Consider the following 23,790-nt stretch of genomic DNA (forward strand, 5'->3'; position numbering starts at 1 on the left):
ATGTCCACATGCTTAACTCTGCTTAACTCTGTATTGCTGTGTATTTTCTAGCAGTAGCTAGTCTCCGTACTTGCTCTGCTGCAACAGCAGCATAGCAGATCTATTCCGCCAAGACCAATATCCTATCAGCCGCTTTTCCACTGTCAGGCCAGTGTGAGCCAGGGCTATCAACTCAGTAGCCTCAGACCTCAAGCTGCGAGACCAAAATTGGCCTGCGTTCCCATCATCGGGCCAATAGCCCCACAGCGTTGCCCTAAATCTGCCCTTAATACACCGCCCTGGTGCCAATGTCACACACCACGGTTATATCACAAGCAAGAGGGAAGCTCAAGCTGAGGTATCATGTTATCTAGCTATCCAGAATATTGAGTTTATATCATATGTAAACATTAGCTAGCTATCAAGATAAGTTAGCGTTAACAACTCATCAACTGTAACTGCCATTGTTTTCCGATTGGTCTCTCCATTAACAGCAGGACGATGTCCCAGCACACAGTCCATGATCACGAACCATAGAAAGTTCTTCCTTTTGGCACCGCTTTGTTCGTTCCATTTTAACGGATTTATACTGTGCCCACAAATGTTTACATTTTTCCTGAACCTGTACCGCTGGATACACAGCCTGGCAAGTTTGGCGATCTTGGTGCTGACCTGACTCAGCGAAACTCCGCTTTTGACATTGACCCCACCTCAATCCCCAGTTGGCCTTGTTTGACCCAAGGGTAATCAGCATGATGAAGCCCCAGAAGCGACAGTGGGAACACAGCTGACCCTGGCAAACACTAGCACGCCCTCATTTGGCCCGATAGTGGAAACATGGCTAATGTGCTATACCCACATTAACATGCTTCTTCTATCCGAGAGTTGTCATGTCTGAATATGTATTTTTATAGCTGGATGCTAAAGTGTTTCCTGTATAATGGGTAAAGCTTGACTCAATTCAGTGTAACACTTGGAGTTATATCCATTTTAGGTTCTTTTGTCCAATTGTGATAAATGGGGTGAAAAAGTGAGTTTTTGTTTTGTGAAACAACATTTATTTTACAACATATTCTTTGTCTAGAATATATTAGTAACAATCCACATTTTTATATTTATATTTATATTTATATATAGGGAAATATATTTTATTTGACAGAAGGTGATAGGTAAATATAATATTTTTAGAAGGATGACCATTTTTGTTGTATACAAATGTAACAATTGCAATTCCCTAACCCTACTGAGCTGCATACCAAGACATTATTTTAAGGCATCATAGGTGCTGACAAAGTATGGGAAGCGTGAAAGCTGTGCAAAAAGGTAATCAGCAATATTATGCAGCCTTCAAAGATATGTTGTTTTTTTTTTGTTAATTCTAAGGCAGGGTCACTTAGATCCTTTATGGATAAGGCAATACCAAAATGCATTGCGATAAGCTCAATAATACAATTCATCCAAGATGGCAGACAGAACCAAGAGAAATGTTGAATATACAGTACATATACTTACATTTGATTCAGTGCTCAAAAAAGGGAAAGTATTAGTTTAATTTAATTAAAAGCTCACTTATTGTGTTGCTGTCTGTATAGTGTTTTCCAAATCAGTCACTGTGGTGAGCAGGGCAGAGCTGAGCGGCATCTGGGCAGAGCGTGGCTGGGAAGATAAGTGGCTAATGACTTCCACCTGCGCGCCACACTGGCCTCACGTTCCAGCGAGGGGAGGTGGGAGTATTTAAGGAGAAGAGACAGCGGCAGATGGGAAAAAGATGTACGAAGCTTGTCCGCGAATTTGAGTGTTTTTATGATTTTACGCAACTGGCTGAAAAGCAGTGCGTGTTTTTTTTTCCTTTATATGCTGAAAAGTGTTATTAAATGTCTATGTGTTTGTCAAGCCAGTCCCAGCTTCCTCCTTTCCCATCTTTACGTGTTACACTGATGCCGAAACCCAGGAAGGAGGAATGACGCTGGAACACTGCATCAACTGGCAACCGGAAGGGACGGCTGAGGGGTCCGGTGCCATCACCCAGCGTCGAAGATGGAAGCACGGCAGCGAGCTGAGGGCCAGTCGACGGCGTGTCCGTGGCCGGCGAGCCCGTCTCTCTCCTCTCTCTCCCCTCTCTGCTTTCTCTCTCCTTTTTGTTATTCATGCCCCCCTCTTCCCTTTCTCCTCTCTTTCCCCCTGTTCCCCCTCCCAGGAATGCACAGGTCGGATCCGGAGACTGGTGTGACCCATCGATGCTCCCTCCCTAGAAATGGGGGGGGGGTATGTCACAGGCCGGAGAAATCCCCAACCTGAGTTTGGCGATGGGGATATGTGGTGAGCAGGGTAATAATGACTTCCACCTGCGGGCCACACCGGCCTCGCGTTTCAGCGAGGGGAGGCGGGAGTATTTAAGGAGAAGAGACAGCAGCAGATGGGAGAGAGATTTACGAAGCTTGTCCGCATGTTTGAGTGTTTTTATGATTTGACACAGCTGGCTGAAAAGCAGTGCGTGTTTTTGTTTCTTTGCATGCTGAAAAGTGTTATTAAATGTCTATGTGTTTGTAGGGCTTTACCGGTTGTTTAGATCAGTGTTACTATCAGAAATAATTAATAATTATTTCTTTAGTTATTAATTAATATTTAAATTAATTAATTGAATCTAACTCATTAAAACCTCATATGGGGCTCCAGTAAATGTAGTGTGCTACGTTTAGGAGCAGGTCTGGTTATTAGCAATAATTAATAATTATCAAAGATAATTATTAATTATTAAAATCAATAGAACATTGATGAGAATCAATGTTAGCTTTTTCTAATCCTTTAAATCAACAATTATCAAAGATAATCCTTAATTGTTAACATCGATGAAACATTAAAATTAACACTAGCTTATTGATCATTCAGATTCAACAATCATCAAAGATAATTATCAATTATCACAAATCAATAGAATATTGATAAGGATTAATATTGATGGGGCACCACCCTGGAATCAGGGACTAATAACCAGATAGTATAACAGTCTCAATATTAGATTGTTTTCTTAGGAAAATCGACATCCGAAGAATATCGATTTTCAGAAAAAAAAAACAATGAATGAAGGCTTGAATCCGAGCACTGACATCCTGTCAGCATGACACAGGTGTATGCAAAACAAACCAAAACACTTCTCTTTGTAATATAACAAAGTTTATTTATGCAGTAATATCAATTAATAATTAATACAATGCAGTCAATAAACTTCCGACTTACAACTACAAACTAAACAGTGATATGATTAGATATGGAAACCAAAATAATCCTATAACACATGAGGGTGTGTGTGTGAGAGTGTGTGTGTGTGTGTGTGTGTATGTAAGGAGGGACGCGCACAAAATGGCGGATGTGAATCTCATGGAGAGTATGTCATGCGAGACTTCTGGCCAGAGAATATGGCCGCGAATGTGGGCAGAGAGAAACCAGTCAATGGTAGCTTAGGGACAAAGCTGAGCTTTATCACGAAGCTATCTACTAGCCAAAAATGTGTGCGAGAATGTTTGTGAGGGGTCACGTGTGTGTGTGTGTGTGTGTGTGTGTGTGTGTGTGTGTGTGTGTGTGTGTGTGTGTGTGTGTGTGTGTGTAGTATGAGAGAGAGAGAGAATTAAGTGACGGCCCCAAAGCCGGTTTCACGATCGTGGGAGAGAAAGCAGCTGTTAGTTTATCACTCAGAGACACGGTGGACGGCTCGTAAACTGTCCCGCGGTCTTTGATTCTTTAATGGATAAACTCAGTTTGCCGGTCTCACCCGTGATGGCGGAAATGCACAACAGTCCAATGTGGTTGGACTACAATACAGCAAATCAAATTCGTGATAATTAATACCCTGAATATTAATAATGAGCGGACACGGTGGTCCATAAACTGTACAAGCAATAACCTTGATACACAAGAATAACACACTATAATATTCTATCTCTGCCCAGACGTAAACCTCTTACTTGAATCGCATGAGGACGTAGAATGTGTGTTCATCCATCCTTTAACTCCGACTCGGTTCCTCGAGGCTCGGGTGATGATGGGAGGCCGTTTCCTCGCTCTGTCGGCGGGCGGTACGGCTGCTGATTCTCGGCGGGCTGCCGGAGAAATCAGCGACGTCAACTTGATTGAAGAGGGAAGAGAACTCCTTTTCTCTTCACTTCTGCAGGCAAACGGATGAAGATGCGGATTGCTCGGCGGTCTCCTTCGGATCCGTTAGAGTGTTCGGTGGAACACAGAGTAATCTCAACTCGTCCAGCGAGATGGAGATTGTATGGCCACAGTTTCAAGTCAGATGTTACTTCCTTGTGCCACGAGGCTGCACCTGAAAGCAGTGATGAGCTGCATCTACACACGGCGAGCAAAGTTGCTGGAAGCAAATCCCAGAAGCATTTCAGAGCATATTTATATTCCTGATAATGTCATGGTTGAGGTGCGTTCTGTCGTGTGCCTCATCCAATAGGAGTTGAGAGTTTGATCCTTTAGTGAGCAAGGCTTCATGGGATTTGTAGTCTGTTATGGACTCCCTTTGTTTGATTTTGGTGCGGTTTTTATCAGTAAGATTTATGACTTGTTATGTGGGGGCCTGAGTTATGTTTTACGACTGTGTTAGGCTTGCCTTTGTCTTCTATCTGAATACATGTGGCCCAACATGTTTGTCAAGCCGGTCCCAGCTTGCTTCTTTTCCCATCTATAAGTGTTACAGTCACGTATGTCTTGTGGGGTTCCGTTTTGAAAACTGGGCTTATTTCTTTTTATTTGAAGTCAAATAATCGCTGCTTCAGCTGAACTGAATACTGTGAATACCACCATGACATTTTGTGATGGCCAGGATGAAAATGAGAAGAATGACAGAAGTAAGGATGGTAAAGAGATACTTTGACTATTACAATGGTACACTCAAGTAGAGTTCTTAGATGTCAGAAGCTTCCAGTGGAAAGTCAGTAGTCTGTGATATTTCACTTTTAAAGAAGGAAAAAAGAAAAGGGGTAACACTCCTGATGCATTCTGGGCAAATGTTTATATTTGTAGGGATTAATCTGTGTTGATCTGCAAATTCTTGCATGCACACACATATGCACGCATGCACACACACACACACTTTTAGATATCTCCACTGACTTAGAGGTTAGTGACAAAAGGATCACAGATTTTAAAGATGGACTCGCCACCCATTGATTAAAAGGTGTGCGTGTGTCGGTTAACAATTCCAATCTGTTGATAAACCACATGCTGTCAGTTTTGATAAGTCACTTGCCCCAGTAAGAGTCAAATTTGTATGTATCATCCTTTGAAATGTTATTAGTGATGCTGGCAGGAGCAGAGAAAAGGTAAAGAGAGAGTGAAAAAGTGAGACCATGCAAGTGTGTGTGTGTGTGTGTGTGTGTGTGTATGTATGAGAGAGAGAGAGAGAGAGAGAGAGAGAGAGAGCGAGCAAGGGATGACAGAAAAAGATGGAGAGACAGGATAAATCAATATTGGGCAGGTGCAGAAGACAGAATAGATTTATTGTTCTATTATTTGGCTTGATAAAACCTGGTAAGCTGATGTTGCATGTCTACAGTCCCAGTCGTTTTCCTGTACAACTTATTAATACATTTACAATAGGTGGCGGTATATAATTCAAACTGCTTTCTACCTCCAATTATTGCTTTTGGATTTTTCTTTACAAAAACTGAAATGTACCTACCTTAAATTACCCTATAATTATTTATTTTACTTGTATTCTCAGTAGTAAAGTAATTAAGATTTCATTTAGACAGTGAACTAGTAACCCCAGTAGTACAAAAATGTGTTCTGTGCATACTTAAAAAACTTGACTGTTTTTGCTAATTATCTGCATGAGGAGATAGGCTTGCTTTAGCCTCTGATTGTTGCAGTTCACACAGCAATCATTTATGGTGCTGCTGTGACCCTACTGTTGTCAGATTATAAGCGCTTTGTATGCATGTGTAAATCAAATGTGTGTGGATAGCTGACAAATGCACATTGCCACCCCGACATCATATTTTAGGTTATTAGGGTTACATTATTTTAAATGTATATATTTGTATAAGGGAAAGTGTATTTTTTTTTTCTCCCCAGTTTGGTATGCCCAATTTCCAATGCGCTCTAGGTCCTCGTAGTGGCGTAGTGACTTAAATCTCAAATCTCAGTTGCCTCCGCGTCTGAGACAGTCAATCCGCGCATTTTATCACGTGGCTTGTTGAGCACGTTACTGCAGAGACCTAACACGTGTGGAGGCTTACGCTATTCTCCGTGGCATCCACGCACAACTCACCATGCGCCCCACCGAGAGCAAGAACCACATTATAGAGACCATGAGGAGGTTAACCCAACGTGACTCTACTCACCCTAGCAACCGGGCCAATTGGTTGCTTAGGAAGCCTGACTGGAGTCACTCAGCATGCCCTGTATTCAAACTTGTGACCCCTGGTGTGGTAGTCAGCGTCTTTACTTGCTGAGCTACCCAGGCCCCCAGAAAGTGTATTTTTAGATACTGTAATTAGTATTTTTGGTTTTAAGTTTTTCACCACTTTTAATCAACTTTTGATTTCACTAGGTAATTCAACATTCCTGCGGTGTGACAAATAAGTACAACTATTCCACGTATTCTCTCAATTAATATCAAGTTGAAGAAGTACATGCACAATCATTATAATACAACTTTAAAAAGGCTGTATTTGTCACGGCTCCTGTGAGTTTGTCGGTTTGTTTTGTATATTTTGTTATTTGCTCTCCCTCATGTCTTGCAGGAGTGGCCGGCATATGCATGATCAGTGTTTCATGGGAACATTGATTGTTCCCAGTGGAATGCTGATCATGCCACTAATTAGCATGCTGAGCAACACCTGGTTCCCCTCTAATTCACTCACTTCTTAAACCCTGCGTGTTCTCAGTATCTTTGATAGATTGTTATTTGGTGTGAAGTAACTAACCTCACTCTCTCTGTGTAGTTAGTCCTGTCTCATGTATCTGTTGGTTGCCCGTGTGTCGGGTGTGTGGTTGCCTTCTAGTTTGCTGCGTGTCAGCTGGGTTTCCACGGAGGATACCTTGTCTTTGCCCGCGTGTCGTGAGCTAGATCGCCCTACCCTGCTGGGTGTTGTTCTGCACCTCACTAAGCTTCAACGGAGGATTCCATGAATCTATTCCTGACTTCCACAACACATTCATTCTACGAATACACTCTTCACGGATTGCCCCTTGTGCGGCCATGGTGTGCACGCTTCTCAGTTATCTCTTCCTGCTGCTGCGGCCGGTGCCGGGATCCTCGACATCCACAACTCAGTGACGTCTTATATTTATTGTAAATAAATCCTTTGAACTGTTCCTCTGCTCTTGGGTCTGTTTGTCTCACTATCGCTCTGACAAAACAATCGAGCCAAGTATGGACCCAACGGAAGAATCCACTCTTCACTCCACCCTCTCTCAGCAGGGAGCTTTGCTGGGATGTCAGCAGGATCAAATCTCTGCATCTAACCAGCTCTGGAGATGATGGCTTCGCAGCTCACCGAGCACACCTCTGTCATGCAGCAGCTCTGCCTATCTCCCGATGCTGGCCCATCTCAGGAAGCATCTTCACCAGCTCTGGTGGTTCCACAGATTTCTGACCACTCAGAAGTCAGTATTCCTCATCTAGCCCTGTATTCAGGTGAGGCTGGATCCTGTAGCGCATTCCTTTCACAATGTTCCCTGTTCTTCAAGTTACAGCACTCTACTTTTGTGTCGGATACGATGAAGGTGGCTTGTGTGATCACACTCCTCACTGGAAGGGCTGGTGAATGGGGCACTGCCATGTGGGACAACAGACATCCCTGCTGCGCTTCCTATCACGCTTTTTCAATGGTGCTCTGCCGATCACTCGGCTCAATGTCGGGAGGTGGCGAGGGTCTTATTAGGACTGTGAGTGGATGACCACGCCATGTGGGATCGGTTTCTGCATGGGCTTTCCGACAACATCCTGGACGAGATTTACTCTTTGGATCTGCATTCGCGCTTCAATGATTTGGTGGATCTGGCTATCTGAGTCGATCAACGCCTTAACATATGCCGTCACCACGGTCTAAGCCACTCTCCACCTACACAGGCGACTGATCCTCCTACTCAGTCTGCTTCTTCAGCCAGGTCACCAGAATCCCGGTCCGACACTGAGCCCATGCAAAACGGAAGAACTCAAATCTCATGTAGGGAGAAACAGGGATGCCTCGTCAATGGACTATGTTTTCATTGTGCTCGGTCTGGTCATCTCTCTGCTTCCTGTCCAGTAAAAGACACCGTAAGGCTGTCACACAGCTCGGCTGCAGTATGGATCTGCCTGTCACACAGTCTCAGCCTTGGTGGATTCCAGAGCCAAAGGGAACTTTATGGATTTCGACTTGGCTTCTAAATGGTGGCTTCATATGGTCCAGTTGGATGAACCCATCACCACACACAATCTCAGTGGCATGCTGTTGTCCGTCATCACCCAGTTCACTAAGTCAGTCAACTTCATCTCTGGTTATCATACGGAACAGCTGTGCTTTTACCTGATCCAATCTCCATCGGAGTCCTTATTGTTTGTCTTATCTCTGCTGTTTCCCCTGTCCAGTCTTGTGTTTCATGATGAATCGGCAGACTTATCCGGAGTACCATTGACATACCATGACTTGAGGGCGGTGTTCAGCCGGTTCCATGCATCGACCCTTCCTCCTCATCGCCCGTACGACTGTGCAATTGAATTGCTTCCTGGTACCTCGCCGCCTCAGGGACGACCGTATTCACTCTGGGCTCCCGAGAGGGGGGCCATGAACAGGTGTATCAATGATTCTCTTGCAGTGGGTCTCATCCGCCCTTTCTCATCACCAACAGGAGTGGGGTTCTTCTTCGTGGAGAAGAAGGATGGCTCGCTTAGACCCTGCATAGTTTATCGGGGGCTGAATGACATCAAGGTGAAGAATTGCTGTCCTTTGCCATTGATGTCCTCAGCTTTCAAACTCTTGCAGGAAGTGTCCGTCTTTACGAAGTTGGACTTATGCAACGCTTATCATCTTGTCCGGATTAGCAAGAGGGATGAGTGGAAGACAGCTTTTAACACTCATAGGGGGCACTTTGAATATTTGGTTATGCCTTTCGGATTGGTCAACACCTCCGACATCTTCAACGGGCTCGTTAATGACGTACTTAGAGACATGGTTGATCGCTTTGTATTTGTCTATCTTGATGATATTCTGATCTTCTCCCAGAATATCCAGGACCATGTTCAGCACTTTCAGGTTGGTGCTTCAGTGACTGCTAGAGAATCGGCGGTTCGTCAAGGTGGAAAAGTGCACTTTTCATGCACAGTCGGTTCTATTCCTGGGGTTCATCGTTTCATCCGAGGGAGTGCGCATGGACCCTGCTAAGGTCAGAGCCATCTCCAATTGGCCAACCCCAGATTCTTGCAAGGCATTGCAGAGGTTTCTGGGGTTCGCTAATTTTTATCAGAGGTTCATAAGAATTACAGTCAACTCGCTGCACCTCTGTCTACGTAAGCTGAGGCTGCGTTTTCTAAATTAAAGGAGCGGTTTTCTACCGCACCCATCCTCCCGACCCTGCAAGTCAGTTCGTGCTGGAGGTGACTGCATCTGAGGTTGGTGTCGGAGCGGTCCTGTTACAGCGCTCTTCCTTAGACGGAAAGATGCATCTGTGTGCTTTTTTCGCACCACTTAACACCAGCTGAATGGAATTAACACATCAGCAAACAAGAGTTGTTGGCAGTCCGATTGACCTTGGGTGAGTGTTGTCACTTGTTAGAGGGTTCAGGGGTACCTTTTGTGGTCTGGATAGATCATAAGAACCTACAGTACATTCATACATTCATCTCTAGACAGGCTCACTGGGCACTATTTTTTACACTATTTAATTTCGTCCTGTCATATTGGCGGGCTTTAAAAACATCAAGCCCGACTCCCTATCTTGATGTTTTAGGTAGAAACCTCCACTGTCCCACTGGATACCATTCTACCCACCACTCACGTGGTGGGCATGGTATCCTGGGAGGTGGAGGTTAAAGTCTGTGCTGCGCTACGAAACACCATGCCCCCCGCTACGTGCCCAGTGGGCCGGTTATTTGTTCCGTGATCTGTTCAGCCATACGTCCTACAGTGGAGTCACTCATCCAATGCCATTTGTCATCCAGGGGTACTCGCACCCAGACGTCATTAGACAGCGATTCTGGTGGCCATCACTAGCGCAGGACGTATGTCGATTTGTAGCCGCTTGCCCCGTTTGTGCAACTAATAAAATGTCCTGTGAACCCCCAGCCGGGCTCTTCCAACTGCTGTCTGTCCCTTTGAGACCCTGGTTGCACATAGCCATGGATTTTGTAACTGGTCTCCCACCCTCCTATGGCCACACAGTCGTTTTGACTGTAGTGGACCGGTTCTCGAAGGCAGCTCATTTCATTCCCCTCCCCAAATTACTTTCGGCGAGGAAGACAGCGGTAGCAGTCATTAACCATGTTTTCTGCATTCATGGCCTCCCGGTCAATGTGGTTTCTGACAGAGGCCCCCAATTTGCGTCACGTTTTTGGGCAGAATTCTGTTGACAGCTGGGGGCTACGGTGGTGTCAGCTGGGTTTCCACGGAAGATACCTCGTCTTTGCCCGCGTGTCGGGTGCTAGATCGCCCTACCCTGCTGGCCGTTGTTCTGTACCTCACTAAGCTTCAACGGAGGATTCCACAAATCTATTCCTGACTTCCACAATGCACACACTCATTCTACGAACATACTCTTCAGGGATTGCCTCTTGCGCGGCCACGGTGCACGTGCTTCTCGGAGATCTCTTCCCGCTGCTGCAGCCAGTGCTGGGATCCTCGACATCCATAACTCAGTGACTACTTATATTTATTGTAAATAAATCCTTTGAACTGTTCCTCTGCTCTTGGGTCTGTTTGTCTCTCTATCACTCTGACAGTATTTGGATGTTGTTTAGCATGTCACTCTGCAGGATGCTGTTACACATTAGGACAGTTTAATCACATCTGCTTTAAAGATATTTCTAATTTCTATTATCCACATAAATTCTAAACACTAATGATAACAACTGTTAGAATCAACAAAGAGTGTCAAATTACCATTTAATTAATTTGTTAAAACAGTGATTTTGTTTTCAATAATGGCAAAATATAACTTCTTACAGACAGTTATTCTCAAGATTGGCCTGGACTTTTCAGATTAGTTCCCAAACCAAATTCAGTTGTAGTGCCCCACTTTGCCCTACTAATTGCCTGTCTAAAAATCTGGCTTTGTAGACATTTTAGTCCAGGAAACTTAGCAGACAATTTTAAATGAACTACCATATTTTTTTTTTCTTCTGTGAATCATATTTAGACAAGTGTCATTTTTAAAGACAACAGACCCCTGTGATATAATGCCAGATGCTTTTTCATTTGATTTTAACAGAATTATTTTTAATTTACTAGGATTCTTGTTTGTTATTCAACACTGAGGACAAGTGAAAGCTATATTTCCATATTCAGCTCAAAATTGCGAGATTAAATTGAGGCATAATATATATGTAACATTTATCATTTATAATAAAAACACATTTTTCATCATAAAATTACAGGTAAATGAATGTCTTTTTTATGAAGACACAGTGAAAACATGTCATCAGCTGCCCATATACATTGCATTCACTGCAAGTTTGACATGTTAAATAGCCTACCCTACAGAAGCTACACAGGTGTTCAAGGGCTTTAATGGTATTTCGTGGTCACTTAATTACTCATATCTGAGAGCAGACTTTTTACTTTTGACAGTGACATATGACCATTGTGTACTTTTAATAGTGGCACTATTGAATGAAAAAAGAGTAAATAAGATGAAATCCGGGAAACAAGTGAGACACTGGAAGCAAAGGAGTGACAACTGAAAAAAACAACAACAAAAAAAAAACAATAGTGCCAAAAGTGCTGTAGGTTGTGGACTTTGATGCTGGTTTACAAAATCAAAAGTGTCATTTTACAGCTTGGATGATGGATATTTGGGAGCTGCTGTTGAAAATGGCGGATTGTTGGGAATAGTTATGGAATTACTAAATCTAAGAATATGACAAGGCCATGAGCTCAGTGTTAAGAGAATTTAAGTTTAATTACATTTAATTGTATTTGATAACCCTCAGTAAGAGTTGGCTAACATTGTCAAGTTTGGGGCTGTGTTTTAAAAAGACACACTATTTTTGACATTTAAGCCTTAGCTTCAAACAATTGTCTTTTGCATGATATCTGCTGTAAGGTTCTGGGACAGAGTTGTGTTTCATGAACATCCTAGGACGATAGAGCATATATGTACAGGATAAGCTGAATAAAAGGCTCAGTCAAATTCATAAGATTCACATGATAAACCAGATTCTTTTAGGTGCTTTCTGCCTATCAATTATTTTGAGTGTACAGAGCAGCCCATATATGGAAGGTGAGAGTGTGGTGGTTGAAGCAGATCATTCAAGTTTGAAACGGCATATTAAACTTCATAAGCAGTTTTTTAGTAGTTAGTTTCTTGTTCAAGAATGCTATTTTGTGTTGCTTTTGCAGAAAGTCTAATTCAGTGGCTAAAATTGCTTAAAGCTATCTAGAGGTAAACAGTTTCAGTTTTTACACTACTGGCTAAACAAAACAAACATCTCCTTGGCAATATTTTCATATTTGACTATAAATTGTCTCATGACACTTGGTGGAATAATCCATTAAAGACCAGACTTATGTCATGACACCTGAAGGCCATAGAGAGTATGTGGACTGTATGTACCAACACCATTGCAGTTTCTGTCTTGGATGGAAGCATCACCAGCAGCTCTTGTTTGTTTTGGCATGCATGCAATATAATATGTGTATTAATGCAACTAATTTTTTAATAAATTATACTCACCCAGTCTGTCTCCATTGTCAAGAATGCCAGGTGGTGGTCTCATGAGTGGTCTTCTTTGTCTTCTGGTCTTCACTGAAATCTTTACAACTGCTTTCTTATGCAGTTCTGAATCATATAGCTGTCGGAATCCAGGTCCACTATCAGCCCAGGAACAGTACAAGATTCTTAGGTCTTTTCCAGTTTCTCTCTCTCAATATTATCCCTCATCAAAGTAGCCTCTGCAAGCTCTACTGCCTTGACAGGGTGTCTTGGGGTCCAGCAGGCTGGACATGGCAGAGAGTGCAGATCTATATCCACATCTCTGCCACTCAGCAAAAGGAAAGGTATGCAGTAGGCCTAAACTCTTTGTTACTCACTAGATTAGGGTGTCTTTTGATCTCACAGGTGATGAGGCCTGAATGCTTTCAGTTGTGACTCATTTACTGCATGTGCTCCACATGCAGGCCAAGTGCCTTTGGTTCGCTGCTGTCCATGGTCCTGAAATGTATTCATGTAGAATGCTCTATATGGCCCAGTTTACTCCTAGTATTAACATTGGTCTTGGGTGATTTTAAATTTACATTTTTATCCATAATGGCAAAGCAATCATTACTCTAGTATAATAAAATTATGTGTCACCTAATCCTTAAAAAATCATTTTAATGTGCTAATTTGGTAATCAAGACTTTTCTTATTATTATTAGAACAACTGAAAATGGTTGTGCTATTTAATGACATTTGGACGTCACAATACAATGTCTTTTTCCAGTTGCTGAGGTATTGAGTACACTTTATACAAACCAAGTAAAAATTTGGTTTTGGAATGGCAAAAAAAAAAAAAAATAAATAAATAAATAAATAAAAATATTCTCAAGAAAATCTTAAGTCTATTGTTTGTTTGTTTGTTTTTGTTTTTTGAGAGAGAGATAAGTCCTATTCCATGCATTACTGATGTGAAAGACTAAAATAACCTGGATATAACCAGGACAAAGAAAGATTTGGGCTTGTATGGTTCATTGCGAGAACATGACCATGGCAACGTTACGGTCACGGCTTTCGTAAGAAAGCAAGCCACCCCAGCGGCTCCCCGCCTCGGTCCTTCTACCTACGGGTATGAGGCCAGCGCGGCTAGCAATGGGGGCGATTTGGGGACCCCAATGGGATCGCCTCCGCCGGGTATCCCCCCGCGGACCTCCCATTCCCCAGCACGCTCGTCTGCCCCAGTCGGGCTTCCGGATGAGTCCGCTGGCTCGTCTCATGGCGAGTCTGGCCTCTTGTTTGGAGCCCGCGAAGATGATGAGCTCTCGAGCGCAGCATCGGAGAGTGGGCTTGTCCAGTCGGATGCAGAAGCCTCAGCTGGGCTCCCCCCCTCGGGGACGATTGCCCAGTCACAGGCTGATGCCGAAATGATGGACATGCTTTCCCGGGTGGCCGCGAGCGTCGGGTTAGAGTGGAACCCTCCGCTCTCCCCTGAACCCTCACGGCTTGTTGATTGGTTCCTGGGCTTGCAGTGCCGCTCAAAGCAGCCACGCCCCGCTCCAGTGCTTTTCTTCCCGGAAGTGCACGAGGAGCTGACAAAATCGTGGGAGGCACCTTTTACTGCCCGGCCCATATTCTTCAGTTCCCCCGCCCTCTCTCGGGTGGACCATGGCCACATTAGTGGTCCAGGAGTGCCACCTTTGGCTCAACCTGGTCGAGATGTGTGAGGCCGACAAGACACGGTTTCTTGCTGCCCCCATTTCCCAGGCTGGCCTATTCGGCGACACCGTCGAGGACTTTGCCCAGCAGTTCTCAGCAGTGAAGCAGCAGACGGAGGCTATCTAGCACATCCTGCCCCGGTGCGGCTCAAGATCCCACACCCCATCTGCTCGTCGCTAAGGGCGTCCCCCTGCAGTGACTGCACCGGCTCCGCCGCAGCCCGCTCCTTCGGCCCGGCCCCAGTGTGGAGCCCACCGCAGGAAGCAGATGCCACCCGATGCCACTCGGCTGCTAAGAACCCACGGAGGTCGTCAAAGCGCCCCTGATACGGGTAACCCAGGGATGAATAAACCCTCTCACCTGGAGCTGATAAGAAGACCACCCCCTGTGGAGGGCCAGGTCGAAAATCTTTTTTTGCCTTTTTGTTTCATTCCGCCGCATGCCCAAGTGGCTGCGGTACCCAACACTTCAGAAAAAGAGCGGTTTCCTTCCTCCCTGGGTCACATACCCAGTGTGCACGGTCGTCATCACGACTACCGTCCACAGGTTTTTCCTTGCAGGATTGGTGCTCCAGCGGTGGTCTTTCCGCCCCTGAGCGCTCAGCTGTGGCACACAGCCACCCCCGATTTGGCAGTCTCCACGGGGACACGAGGACAGGCCGCTTCCTCCCCCATCCCAGGCTGTTCCGGGGGTGGTCACAAGGAGCCAGGTAAGTGCTTTGATGTCCCTAGACTCAGCATGGCCACGACATGGTGTAGCACCTCGAGCTCCGCCCCGATGTGAGGCTCCACCTGCCGGTACATCCGACGACATTGTCCCCTTGGTCCCCCTTGCGCGGAACTTGGATGTGTGGCTTGCACTTTCCAATCCGTCGTGATGGCTGATCCGGACCGTCCGACTCAGCTACGCGATACAGTTCGCCAGGCGTCCGCCCAGGTTCAGCGGTATCCACTTCACCTTGGTCAAGGACGAAAACGCCGTTACCTTGCGCGCGGAGATCACTAACCTCCTACGGAAGGGCGCGATAGAACCTGTCCCTCCAGCCGAGATGAAGAAGGGGTTTTACAGCCCCTACTTCATCGTACCGAAAAAAGGCGGTGGGTTGTGGCCAATCTTGGAACTGTGAGAACTGAACTGGGCCTTACACATACTCCCGTTCAAGATGCTGACGCTAAAATGCATTCTGATGAGCATCCGGCATCAAGATTGTTTCGCGGTGGTAGACCTGAAGGATGTGTACTTCCACGTCTCAATCCTTCCTCGACACAGACCCTTCCTGCGGTTTGCATTCGAGGGTCAGGCGTATCAGTATAAAGTCCTCCCTTTTGGCCTGTCCCTGTCTCCTCGCATCTTCACAAAGGTCACAGAGGCAGCCCTTGCCCCGTTAAGGGAAGTGGGCATTCGCATTCTCAACTATCTCGATGACTGGCTAATCCTAGCTCACTCTCGGGACACGTTGTGCGCACACAGGGACTTGGTGTTCTCACACCTCAGCTGACTAGGGCTTCGGGTCAACTGGGGAAAGAGCAAGCTCCTCCCGGTTCAGAGCATCTCTTTTCTCGGTTTGGAGCTGGACTCAGTCTCTTTGACAGCGCGCCTTACGAATGAGCGCGCCCAGTTGGTGCTGGCCTGTTTGAAGGCGTTCCAGAAAACAGCGTTTCCACTGAAACTTTTTCAGAGGCTCCTGGGGCATATGGCATCTTCAGCGGTAGCCACCCCACTTGGGTTGATGCATATGAGACCGCTTCAGCACTGGCTTCAGACTCGAGTCCCGAGATGGGCATGGTGCCACGGGACACATCATGTGGTCATCATGCCAGTCTGTCACCGTCTTTTCAGCCCTTGGACCGACCTATAATTTCTATGGGCAGGTGTTCCCCTAGAACTGGTCTCCAGGCGTGTCGTCATGATGGACGCCTCCAAAACGGGCTGGGGCTCTGTTTGCAACGGGCACGCAGTCTCCGGCCTTTGGACGGGCCCGCAACTGCATTGGCACATCAACTGCCTCGAGTTGTTGGCAATTCTGCTCGCCCTGCGGAGGTTTCGGCCATTGATCCAGGGCAAGCACGTGTTAGTTCGGACAGACAACATGGCAACGGTAGCATATGTCAACCGCCAAGGCGGTCTGCGCTCTCATTGTATGTCACAACTCGCCCGCTATCTCCTCCTCTGGAGTCAGCAGCACTTCAAGTCGCTGCGAGCCACTCACATCCCGGGCAACCACAACACTACAGTGGACGCGCTGTCATGGCAGGTTACCCTCAGGGGAGAGTGGAGACTCCACCCTCAGATGGTCCAGCTGATTTGGAGTCGATTCGGACGGGCACTGGTCGACCTGTTCGCCTCCCAAGAATCCTCCCACTGCTCGTTCTGGTATGCCCTCACCGAGGCCCCCCTCGGCATAGATGCGCTGGCACACAGCTGGGCCCCTGGCCTGTGCAAATATGTGTTTCCCCCAGTGAGCCTACTTGCACAGACCCTGTGCAAGGTCAGGGAGGATGAGGAGCAGGTCGTCCTGGTAGCACCCTACTGGCCCACCCAGACGTGGTTCTTGGACCTCACGCTCCTTGCGACAGCCCCCCCGGCGAATTCCACTGAGGAAGGACCTTCTTTCTCAGGGACGGGGCACCATCTGGCACTCACGACCAGACCTCTGGAATCTCCATGTCTGGCCCCTGGACGGGACGTGGAAGACCTAAGCGGTGGTAGACACGATCACTCAGGCTAGGGCCCCCTCTACAAGGCGCCTGTATGCCTTTAAGTGGCGTCTGTTCGCTAAGTGGTGTTCTTCCCAACGGGAAGACCCAAGAGATGCGCAGTCAGATCAGTGCTTTCCTTCCTGCAGGAGAGGTTGGAAGGGAGGCTGTCCCCTTCCACCTTGAAGGTGAACGTTACTGCCATAGCAGCACACCATGACGCAGTCAACGGTAAGTCCTTAGGGAAGCACGACCTGATCATCAGGTTCCTAAGAGGCGCCAGGAGGCTGAATCCCTCCAGACCGCGCCTCGATCCCTCATGGGACCTCTCTGTAGTTCTTCAGGGTCTACAGAGAGCCCCCTTTGAGCCTCTGCAGTCAGCCGAGCTTAAGGCACTCTCCTTGAAGACTGCCCTCCTGACCGTGCTCACTTCCATCAAGAGGGTAGGAGACCTGCAAGTGTTCTCTGTCAGTGAAACGTGCCTGGAGTTCGGTCTGGGCTACTCTCACGTGATCCTGAGACCCCGACCGGGCTATGTGCCCAAGGTTCCCACGACCCCTTTTAGGGACCAGGTGGTGAACCTGCAAGTGCTGCCCCATGAGGAGGCAGACCCAGCCCTGTCGTTGCTGTGTCCGGTGTGCGTTTTACGCATCTATTTGGATAGCACGCAGAGCTTTAGGATCTCTGAGCAGCTCTTTGTCTGATTTGGTGCAAAGCGGAAAGGAAGCGCTGTCTCCAAGCAGAGGATCACCCACTGGCTCATTGACACCATAACGATGGCATATCATGCCCAGGACATGTCGCCCCCAGTAGGGCAACGAGCCCATTCTACCAGAGGTGTAGCAGCTTCCTGGGCCCTGGCCAAGTGTGCCTCTCTAACAGACATTTGCAGAGCAGCAGGCTGGTCAACACCCAACACCTTTGCAAGGTTCTACAACCTCCGGGTGGAACCTGTTTTGTCCCAGGTAGTGGCACGCAATACAAGCGGATAAGCCCGGGATAGCTGGCCGGGTGTATCGCTTGCACATAGCGCCTTCCACCTCCTTTTGAGCTGAAGACATGCGCCATTAATTCCCAGTAGTGTTCACAAGCTTTGTTCCCTGGTTGACTACCTCCAAGCCCTGTGGCAGTCGAGTGTTCGGAGAGACTTGCTGCCGGCCCAGTACACGTGCTAACTAAAGGTCCTATTCTGGGGTCCATGTCTTATGGTTGGAGTTGGCATCAGTTCATCCTCTGAGGTCCATTGTAACAGAGTGAACTGATGTCTGGCTGGCACCGGCAGCATTTTGTAGTCATCACTCAGAGACATGTAGCAGTGGAGTCCGATACCAAGCAGGAATGGAGCTGGATCCGGCCAGTTCTGGTGACCTCGGGATAGGAGTCCCGAGGTTGAGACATGGAAACAAATAGAATAATATTAGCATAGATGCCATAAAATCTTTTGCAGAGTAATAGATCATGATCAATGTTTCAGGTTCCGGCAGACCTAACTAAAGCAGCCTAATTGTGTAAATTAGGTGTATGCCTGGCTAAATAGATGAGTCTTTAGTCTAGATTTAAACTCAGTGAGTGTGTCTACATCTCGAACAGTGTTAGGGGGACTATTCCATACAAAATCATTCCTTGCACCGCAAAATACCTCTAATTTTGTATTCTTCCACTTGTGCTCCAAGCTGCTCTCTTGAGAGCATGAGTGTGATAATTGTACCATGGTGTGGGGCTTATTTCTTTAATGTTCTTTAATCGAAGGGGGGCGACACTATCAAGAGTGCTAGAGAAGACTGTATTTATATTTTCTGTTATTTCATCAAATTCTTCTAGACTTTGGGGCTTACTGAGTGTATGAGATATATCTGGAAGATTATTAGTGAAGCTATCTTTAGTGGTCGAAAGAATTGTTCTACCTGAACGATAGCGTGGTGTAGATTGGGTAACATTAGCTGATCACAGCATACAAGAGATAAGGTAATGATCTGAGATTTTTCGAGAATTTCTGTAGTATCAACATCAACTCCATATGACAGAATTAAATCTAGCATAAGATTATGGCGATGAGTTGGTTCTGTCACATTTTGTCTGACTGCATGCGAGTTGAGAATATTGATAAATGCAAATCCCAATGTGTCATTTTCATTATCTATGTGAATGTTGAAGTCACCAACAATTAAAGCTCTATCTACAGTAACTACAAGATCTGATAGAAAATTTGCAAATTCACCAAGGAAACCAGAGTATGGCCCCGGTGATCTATATACTGTAGCAAGGGCAAAAGACGACATTAAGAATTATTAGTTCAAAAGACTTAAACTTATATCCTGTCCTATGAGTAGCACCAAAAACGCCACTGTAAATTGTAGCAACACCTCCTCCTCGAGCCTTCAGATGAGGCTTATTTTTATAACAATAACCTGGGGGAGTAGATTCATTTAAACTAATATATTCATCCAATTTAAGCCAGGTTTCAGTCAAACAGAGCACATACAAACTATGATCTGTAATAATTTCATTTACAATTAGTGCTTTGGTTGAAAGAGATCTAATGTTTAGTAGCTCTATCTTTTTTTTCTTTTCTTTTTTTTTCAAGTTTGACCTTAATCAAACTTTTTTAAATGATTTAGTGAGGGGTTTAGATTGAGAATTTAGAAGCCTTTATTGTCATTGCATCGAAATACAAAAAATTTCAGAAACTGCCCAGTGGTGCTACAATACACACACACATGTAAACCACACAATCACATTCCATTCATAAACCTAAATGCAGCAGGTAAAACAAGAAAGTGCAAGTTAAGGGTTTCAAACAGTTATTGCACAGTCCACAGTAAGTGTCATATATAAATAGTGCAAGATAGCCCTTAGTTTAGGGACTGGATGTCTTTTGGATAGAAACTGTTCAAGAATCTGGCAGTGCGCATTTTAATTGCCCTGTATCGCCTTCCTGAGGGCAGGAGGGCAAACAGGTGGTGGCTGGGGTGAGAAGAGTCCTTAACAATTTTGTTTTGCTCTAGATAAGTAGCGGGTGTTTGCAATGTCCTGTAGTAAGGAGAGAGGGCAGCCAATGATGTTCTGCGCTGTGTTTATGACCCTCTGTAGAGCTTTTTTTCCAGCTTCTGAGCAGCCCTAATACCACACTGTGAGGCAGTTATGTTAAAACACCCTCTATAGCAGAGTGGTAGAAGGCCACCAGTAGCTTTGGAAACAGATGGTTTTTCTTTATGACTCACAGGAAGTGCAGGAGCTGCTGTACCTTTTTAACAGCAGCTGTCATGTTTGTGGACCAGTAGAGACTCTCAGATATATGGATTCCCAGGAATTTAAAATTGAGAACTCTTTCCACACAGTCTCCATTTATAAAGATAGGAGGGGGGTCAGCTCTGCACTTCCTGAGGTCCAAGATTTCTTTAGTTTTCTTTGTGTTTAGTGACAGGTTGTTTTCAGAGCACCACAACATCAGTTTTTGGACCTCGTCATGATAGGCAGACTCATCGCCTCCAGAAATGAGTCCAATCACTGTAGTGTCATCTCCAAATTTTATAATGTGATTGGAGGAGTATATGGAGATACAATCATATGTATAGAGGCAGTACACATCCCTGTGGGGATCTGGTGCTGAGAGTGAGGGTGGAAGAGAGGTGGAGACCGAGCCTGACAGACTGAGGGTAGTTAGTGAGAAAATCCATAATCCAGGTGCAGAAGTGAGCGGAGAGGCCCAGGTGGAGGAGTTTCCTGATGAGTATGTCCGGTATGATAGTATTGAAAGCAGAACTATAATCAATAAGGAGCATCCGGACGTATGTCCCTATGTGTTCCAGATGCTCCAGAGCCTTGTGAAGGGCTGTGGCAATGGCATCCTCTGTAGACCTTTTGGCCCTGTAAGCAAATTGATGGGGGTCAAAAGTGGGAGGGAGGCTAGCTTTAATATGCCTCAATACTAGTCTCTCTAGACACTTTGTGACAATAGAAGTAAGGGCAATGGGTCTGTAGTCATTTAAACTGTACGACAGGCTTCTTTGGGGCTAGGATGATAATGGCTGATTTAAGGCAGGGTGGGACAATGGCTTGTGACAGGGACTGATTGAAAATGTTTGTAAAGACAGCAGCAAGTTCGTAGGCACAAGCCCTGAGTACCTTTCCAAGCACTCCATCAGGGCCTGCAGCCTTTCTCGAATTCACTGACTTGAACACCTGTCTCACTTCCTGTTCCTGTACAGTCAGTGTCTGGGTTCCTGTATCAGGAGGAAATGTATGTTGGAGTGGAGACTTTGTATCAAAACATGCAAAGAAACAGTTTAGCTCCACTGCCAGTGATGTGCTGGTGTTACAGCCAGTGGTGGCACTGCCCTTGAAGTTTGTAATATACTGCACTCCCTGCCACACCCTCCTTGTTTTGTTTCCAGTAAAGTGGTCCTCTATCTTCCTCATGTAGACCAGCTTAGCATCTTTGATGCCTCTTTTTAGGTTTGCTCTCGCAGTACTTTAAAGAGCCCTATCACCTGATTTGAAGGCCATATCACGAGCTCTGAGGAGAGTATAGACTTCTGACTTCATCCAGGGTTTCTGGTTTGAAAATACCCAGATGCGCTTCTCCTCAGTGACGATGTCAGTACAGCTGGCAATGTTGAACTGAACAGTTTGTGTATATTCTGCCAGGTCATGATGTTTAAATAAGTCCCATTCAGTCCTTGCAAAGCAGTCTTGTAGTTGGAATAGTGCTCCCTCAGGCCATATTTTGATAGTTTTAGTGGTTGGCTTTATCTGTTTCCTGAGGGGAGTATAGGCTGGGACAAGGAACAGTGAGACATGGTCAGATAGGCCCAGATGTGGGAGGGGCACAGCTCTATAGCCATGCTAGATATTTGAATACGTGTGATCAAGTGTATTACTTCCTCTGGTGGCACATTTCACATGTTGTGAGAATTTTGGAAGTACAGTCTTTAAACATCACATTTAAACATCATTTAAAAATCACCAGCTATGATATGAACTCCATAAGGATAGGCCCTCTGATGTTTGCTAATAATACTGTGCAAGTAGATGAGAGCTGTGCTGATATTAGCATCGGGTGGAATGTAAACAGCAGTAATAACAACTGCTGTTAGCTCTCGTGGCAGGTTAAAGGGTCTGTATATGACTGTCAGAGTCTCTATATCAGGTGAACAATGGCTCTCTATGATGCAGCTTTGTGAGTACCAGTCATTGTGTACATACATGCAAAGTCCTCCACCTCTGCTCTTACCGGAATCTATGGTGCGGTCCCTGCGGTATAGTGTGCGACTTGCTAGCTGTATAGTAGCGTCGAGGATCCCCGGGTGTAGCCAGGTCTCAGTTATTATAATCACACAACAATCACGTAAGGAGTTGTTGTTAGCTATCAGTAGCTCCATATCATCCATTTTATGTGTGATGGACCTGGCATTGGAGAGGATTAAGCTCGGGAGCAGTGGTTTATGGGGCTGTTTTCTCAGCCTGGCGAGTAGGCCCGCCCGGCAGCCTCGCTTTTGCCTTCTCTCTCTCCGCCTCCTGCGCCGCTTGACGGACCTGATAACAATCCATGTAGACACAGTTGCGCTATGTCCATGGGGATACTGTTAGCCCATTGAAAGTCTGCCGTAATGGCCACACTGGATTGTAATCCAAGGTTAATCAATTCCTGCTGGCTATAGACTTGCTTCGCTTGACAAAACTCAGCACAGATGAACACACACACTAGAACATACATAAAAAACAAGCACCATGCTTGTGAGCCAAAAGCCGCTGCACTCATGCGTGCCGCCATTATTGAATACTGGCAGGTATGTGTTTGGTAGTTTGGGGAACAGACACAGACTCTGTATGATATCTAGGTGATATAGTCTCTATGTGTTGAAGTTTATGTGACCTGTGTGACGTCTCAAGGCAGCTAGCAGACGTTTGGATTAGCCAGTTTGTCTGCTTCCTGACCTGGGCCCCAGTTAGTCATATACTATCACTGTTAAGACTATGAGCCAAAATACTAGAGAGGTGAGCAACACCTTCCCTGGAGGGATGGAGTTTGTCTCTCTTTAGCAGGTCAGGTCTACCCCAAAAACTCTTCCAATTGTCTATAACCACTCAGACATCCATCCATTCAGTGACACTAATCTACTATAAACCTCGTCACCTCAATGAGCAGGGAGGGGGCCAGAGCATATTTACTATATTAAATTGTCTGATATATTAGCCTATAGGCCAGTCCTCTCTCTGGATATCGGCATCAGCCATTAAAAAACCCATATCAGTCGACCACTACATATAACCGTCAATGTTTAAAGCCAAGAACCTCTGAATGTGAGTTGAGTGATTGGATCACAAAATGTTTTGGACCCTGTTTACTCCTGTAATTAACGCTCTCCACTTCGAATCACTGGAGACTAATCTAATTTTAGGTGTCAGTGAGGCCTGTGTTTGTCTTGTAAACTTGGGTTAAGCAATACTGCCGTGCAAATGCAAAATGCAGTAACTGCCTGTTTTTATCATAAATGGGTTATGACTGAAATTGAAATTCAAACTATGCTCACCTGTTACAGACAAGTTTGGC

General features: G+C 45.7%; 1 protein-coding gene across 2 annotated transcripts in view; it reads left to right on the top strand.

The window, feature by feature from the left end:
* The window catches only part of LOC127416517 (pyruvate carboxylase, mitochondrial-like), a 321,324-nt gene that overhangs the window by 16,674 nt on the left and 280,860 nt on the right, over nucleotides 1–23,790 (top strand). The gene's annotated exons all lie outside the window — the stretch shown is intronic.

Source organism: Myxocyprinus asiaticus, chromosome 2, assembly GCF_019703515.2.
Source record: "Myxocyprinus asiaticus isolate MX2 ecotype Aquarium Trade chromosome 2, UBuf_Myxa_2, whole genome shotgun sequence".
In the NCBI taxonomy this organism is placed as follows: Eukaryota; Metazoa; Chordata; class Actinopteri; order Cypriniformes; family Catostomidae; genus Myxocyprinus; species Myxocyprinus asiaticus.